This window comes from Pristiophorus japonicus, chromosome 4, assembly GCF_044704955.1.
Source record: "Pristiophorus japonicus isolate sPriJap1 chromosome 4, sPriJap1.hap1, whole genome shotgun sequence".
Lineage (NCBI taxonomy): Eukaryota > Metazoa > Chordata > Chondrichthyes > Pristiophoridae > Pristiophorus > Pristiophorus japonicus.
The window spans coordinates 252,673,351-252,678,893 of record NC_091980.1 but is presented as its reverse complement, the minus strand read 5'-3'; positions in this window follow the sequence as shown (position 1 = coordinate 252,678,893).

Genomic DNA, 5,543 nt, shown 5'->3' with positions numbered 1-5,543 from the left:
TGTTGGATTACTAGGCATGAGTAGATTCTTTATCAGACTGTAAATCTTTGAACCGCACACAGTGAGGAACACGTCCCAGCGTCGATCTGCATCGTCAACCCCCTTCAATTTGTTAGCCACGAATTGCTGGTTCAAATGGTTCACAAAATCTGCCCAATCTTCTCCCTCTATGAATTGCTCTAAAAATCCAATCGTGCTCATTTTGCAAACAAAGGTTCTTGCATTTTCGTCGCCAAATGTTAGCTATGCAATAAAGGTACAAACTGAGTACTGTTTAACTGAACAAGGTACACCCTTGGCTCTGCTTTATTATGGCCCAAAGTGCCTGACCCATAAAATAGCTGGCCTTTTATACCAGAGCAGCACCATGTGCGTGCTGCTCAGTGGTCTCCAACAATGACACCATCTGGTGGACACAAACAGCATGTACATACATGACATACTCCATCTGCCAAAATTTTGCCTGCTCACTGAGCTTGTCTATGTCCTTTTGCAGATTTTTTGTGTTCTCCTCGCACATTGCTTTTCCTCCCATCTTTGTGTCGTCAGAAAACTTGGCTACGTTACACTCAGTCCCTTCCTCCAAGTTGTTAATATAGATTGTAAATAGTTGGGGTCCCAGCACTGATCCCTGTGGCACCCCACTGGTAACTGATTGACAACCCAAGAATGAAGCATTTACCCCTACTTTCTGTTTTCTGTTCGTTAGCCAATCCTCGATCCATGCTAATATATTACCCCCAACTCCGTGAACTTTTATCTTGTGCAGTAATCTTTTATGTGGCACCTTGTCAAATGCCTTCTGGAAGTCCAAATACACCACATCCACTGGTTCCCCTTTAACCACCCTGTTCGTTACATCCTCAAAGAATTCTAGCAAATTTGTCAAACATGACTTCCCCTTCATAAATCCATGCTGACTCTGCCTGACCGAATTTTGCTTTTCCAAAATGTCCTGCTACTGCTTCTGAGTGGACAAGGGAGAACCAGTTGATGTGGTGTATTTGGACTTTCAGAAGGCTTTCGACAAGGTCCCACACAAGAGATTAATGTGCAAAGTTAAAGCACATGGGATTGGGGGTAGTGTGCTGACGTGGATTGAAAGCTGGTTGGCAGACAGGAAGCAAAGAGTAGGAGTAAATGGGTACTTTTCAGAATGGCAGGCAGCGACTAGTGGGGTACCACAAGGTTCTGTGCTGGGGCCCCAGCTGTTTACATTGTACATTAATGATTTAGACGAGGGGATTAAATGTAGTATCTCCAAATTTGCGGATGACACTAAGTTGGGTGGCAGTGTGAGCTGCGAGGAGGATGCTATGAGGCTGCAGAGTGACTTGGATAGGTTAGGTGAGTGGGCAAATGCATGGCAGATGAAGTACAATGTGGATAAATGTGAGGTTATCCACTTTGGTGGTAAAAACAGAGAGACAGACTATTATCTGAATGGTGACAGATTAGGAAAAGGGGAGGTGCAACAAGACCTGGGTGTCATGGTACATCAGTCATTGAAAGTTGGCATGCAGGTACAGCAGGCGGTTAAGAAAGAAAATGGCATGTTGGCCTTCATAGCGAGGGGATTTGAGTACAGGGGCAGGGAGGTGTTACTACAGTTGTACAGGGCCTTGGTGAGGCCACACCTGGAGTATTGTGTACAGCTTTGGTCTCCTAACTTGAGGAAGGACATTCTTGCTATTGAGGGAGTGCAGCGAAGGTTCACTAGACTGATTCCCGGGATGGCGGGACTGACATATCAAGAAAGACTGGATCAACTGGGCTTGTATTCACTGGAGTTCAGAAGAATGAGAGGGGATCTCATAGAAACGTTTAAAATTCTGACGGGTTTAACAGGTTAGATGCAGGAAGAATGTTCCCAATGTTGGGGAAGTCCAGAACCAGGGGTCACAGTCTAAGGATAAGGGGTAAGCCATTTAGGACCGAGATGAGGAGAAACTTCTTCAAGGGATCAAGGGGTATGGCGAAAAAGCAGGAATGGGGTACTGAAGTTGCATGTTCAGCCATGAACTCATTGAATGGCAGTGCAGGCTCGAAGGACCGAATGGCCTACTCTTGCACCTATTTTCTATGTTTCTATGTTTCTTTAATAATGGACTCCAACATCTTCCCAACCACGGATGTTAGGCTAACTGGCCTCTAGTTTCCTGCTTTTTGTCTGCCTCCTTTTTTAAATAAGGGCATTACATTTGCAATTTTCCAATTTGCTGGGAATCCAGGGAATTTTGGTAAATTATAACCAATGCATCCACTATCCCTGCCGCTACTTCTCTTAAGACCCTAGGATGCAAGCCATCAGGTTCAGGGGATTTATCCGCCTTAAGTCCCATTATCTTACTGAATGCCACCTCCGTGATTGTGATTGTGTTAAGTTCCTCCCCCCGTGCCCCATAGCCACTTGACTATCCACTGTTGGAATATTATTAATGTCCTGTACCGTAAAGACTGATAAAAATATTTATTCAGAGTTTCTGTCAGCTCCATGTTCCCCATTACTATTTCCCCGGTCTCGTCCTCTCAGGGATCAACATTTACTCTAGCCACTCTTTTCCTTTTTATATAACGATAGAAACTCTTGCTATCTATTTTTATATTTCGTGCTAGTTTACTTTCATAGTCTATCTTCCCTTTCTTAATCATCTTTTTAGTCATTATTTGTTGGCTTTTAAAAGCATCCAATCTTCTGTCCTCCCACCAGTTTTGGCCACATTGTATGCCCTTGTTTTTAATTGGTTACCATCCTTTATTTCTTTAGTTAGCCATGGTTGGCTATCTTTTCTCTTACGCCTTTTCCTCCTCACTGAAATATATTTTTCTTGAGAGTTGTGAAATATCTCCTTAACTGTACACCACTGTTCATCAACCGCCTTACACTTTAATCTATTTTCCCAGTCCACGTTAGCCAACTCAGCCCTCATACCTCCATAGTCTCCTTTATTTAAGCTTAGTACGCTGGTTAGAGATCCAGCTTTCTCACCCTCCATCTGAATTTGAAATTCAATCACGCTATGATCACTCATTACAAGGGGATCCTTTACTAGGAGATTGTTTATTAATCCTGTCTCATTACACAGGACCAGATCTAAGATAACCTGCCCCCTGGTTGGTTCCATTAGATACTGCTCAAGGAACCTGTCCCTTATGCACTCTATGAACTCTTCCTCAAGGCTTTCCTGACCAAGTTGATTTGTCCAATCAATATGGAGGTTAAAATCACCCATGATTATTGCTGTTCCTTTTTTACAAGCCCCCACTATTTCCTGGTTTATGCTCCGACCAACAGTGTTGCTACTGTTAGGGGGCCTATAGATTCCCCCACCAATTCCCTCAACTTTTATGTTTCTGTCCAGGTTAGCACTGCAGCCTCAGCTGATCATCATCATCATAGGCAGTCCCTCGGAATCGAGGAAGACTTGCTTCCACACTTAGTATGAGTTCTTGGGTGGCTGTACAGTCCAATATGAGAATCACAGACTCTGTCACAGATGGGGCAGATAGTCGTTGAGGGAAAGGGTGGGTGGGGCAGGTTTGCCGGACGTTCTTTCCGCTGCCTGCGCTTGATTTCTGCATGCTCTCAGCGACGAGACTTGAGGTGTTCAGAGCCCTCCCGGATGCGCGTCCTCCACTTAGGGCGGTCTATGGCCAGGGACTCCCAGGTGTCATTGGGAATGATGCACTTTATCAGGGAGGCTTTGAGGTTGTCCTTGTAACGTTTCCTCTGCCCACCTTTGGCTCGTTTGCTGTGAAGGAGTTCCGAGTAGAGCGCTTGTTTTGGGAGTCTCGTGTCTGGCATGCTAACTATGTGGCCTGCCCAGCGGAGCTGATCAAGTGTGGTCAGTGCTTCATTGCTGGGGATGTTGGCCTGGTTGAGGACGCGAATGTTGGTGCGTATGTCCTCCCAGGGGATTTGTAGGATCTTCCGGAGACATCGTTGGTAGTATTTCTCCAGCGACTTGAGGTGTCTACTGTACATGGTCCATGTTTCTGAGCCATACAGGAGGGCAGGTATTACTACAGCCCTGTAGACCATCAGCTTGGTGGCAGTTGCCCATAGTTGCCCGGGAACTTAGAAGTTTTGATATCGACACCACTGCCCTAAGCGAGACCCGGCGGGCAGGGGAAGACCAGCTCAAGGAACAAGGTGGATGTTACACTTTCTTCTGGAAAGGGAAACCAGAGGAAGAACGCCGCCTCCACAGAGTCGGCTTTGCCATCAAAAACGAGCTGTTTGACCACCTCAAGAACTCCCCCTGCGGGTTTAACAAACACCTCATGACTCTTCGACTCACCCCATCCCGGAATCAATGCGCCAGAGTCATCAGTGCATACGCCCCAATACTCGATGCAACAGATGAGACCAAGGAGGGTTTCTATTCCAACCTCGAAAAATCCCTGTCCTGCGTCCCCACGGATCCTCCACGGTGACTTCAAAGCCAGGGTCAGCAAGGACACAGCCCTCTGGGGAGGCGTGATTGGCAGAGAAGGGGTAGGGAAAGCCTAATCCAGCAGTGCCCTACTCCTGACAAAATGTCTAGAACATGAACTCAGCTAATATGCTTCTAACATATACATCAACCAGCTAATCATGGCTAGTATTTTCATATTTCCCATTGAAGAGGAACAGAAGCATGACACAGCTGCCTAATCTTACCATATCGCTGCATTTCAGAAAGTACAGAGATTCATTGATGGTAGTTATTAGCCCAGCACGTTCCTGCTGCTCCTCTTGCACCACCATTTGCCTCCCTGACCTGTCTCATCCGGTGCTGCCTCATAAACTTCACTCACTATTGTTATGTATGAATAAAGGGTCTAACTGGATACTGTGAGCTCAAAGCAAAGTCTGACCTTAATCTTTTATTGCAGGTCTCCAGAGTGTCTCTCCAGCCTGTGAGGCCTCCTTAAGTACCAGTGCTCCCAAGGGATTGTGGGATCCTTTGGGACTCCAGGGGATGAGCCCTCTGGTGGCTGTACAAGGTATATACAAGTTTACATATATAACAACTATCTGCATCGTTGTGGTGTTTGCAACAATGATGGTGCTTTGAAACATTAGTGAGAGTGATGCAGGATGCTGTGAGGTGCTGTATTACTGTGCCACTGGCAGTGCTGGTGGGTTACACTTACACAGTAACAGAAAAGGAAAATATGTTAGAAACTATCTCCAAGAGATACCATCTGGAAGATAAGGTATGTGATGTGATTTTGTATATTCCTGTGGGGTCTTTAAATGAGAAGAGATACAAAATTACAAGGCCTGAGCCTAGCGATATTTCGCTTTCACCTTCCCCTTTTTACTCAATGTTCCCGTAGGTATCTAGAGAAAGAAAGAACTTACATTTATATAATGTCTTTCACAACCTCAGGATGACCTAACATGTTTCACATGAAGTGCAGCCACTGTTGGGCTTCCTTAAAAAGACAGCATTTAACTAACTGCAATATCATTGTCAAAAGTGAGATGTTTTTATGCAATGGCTCAGTTCCTGGATCAGCCAAGAATAGAATCTTAATTTTATTCAAGGTAATAT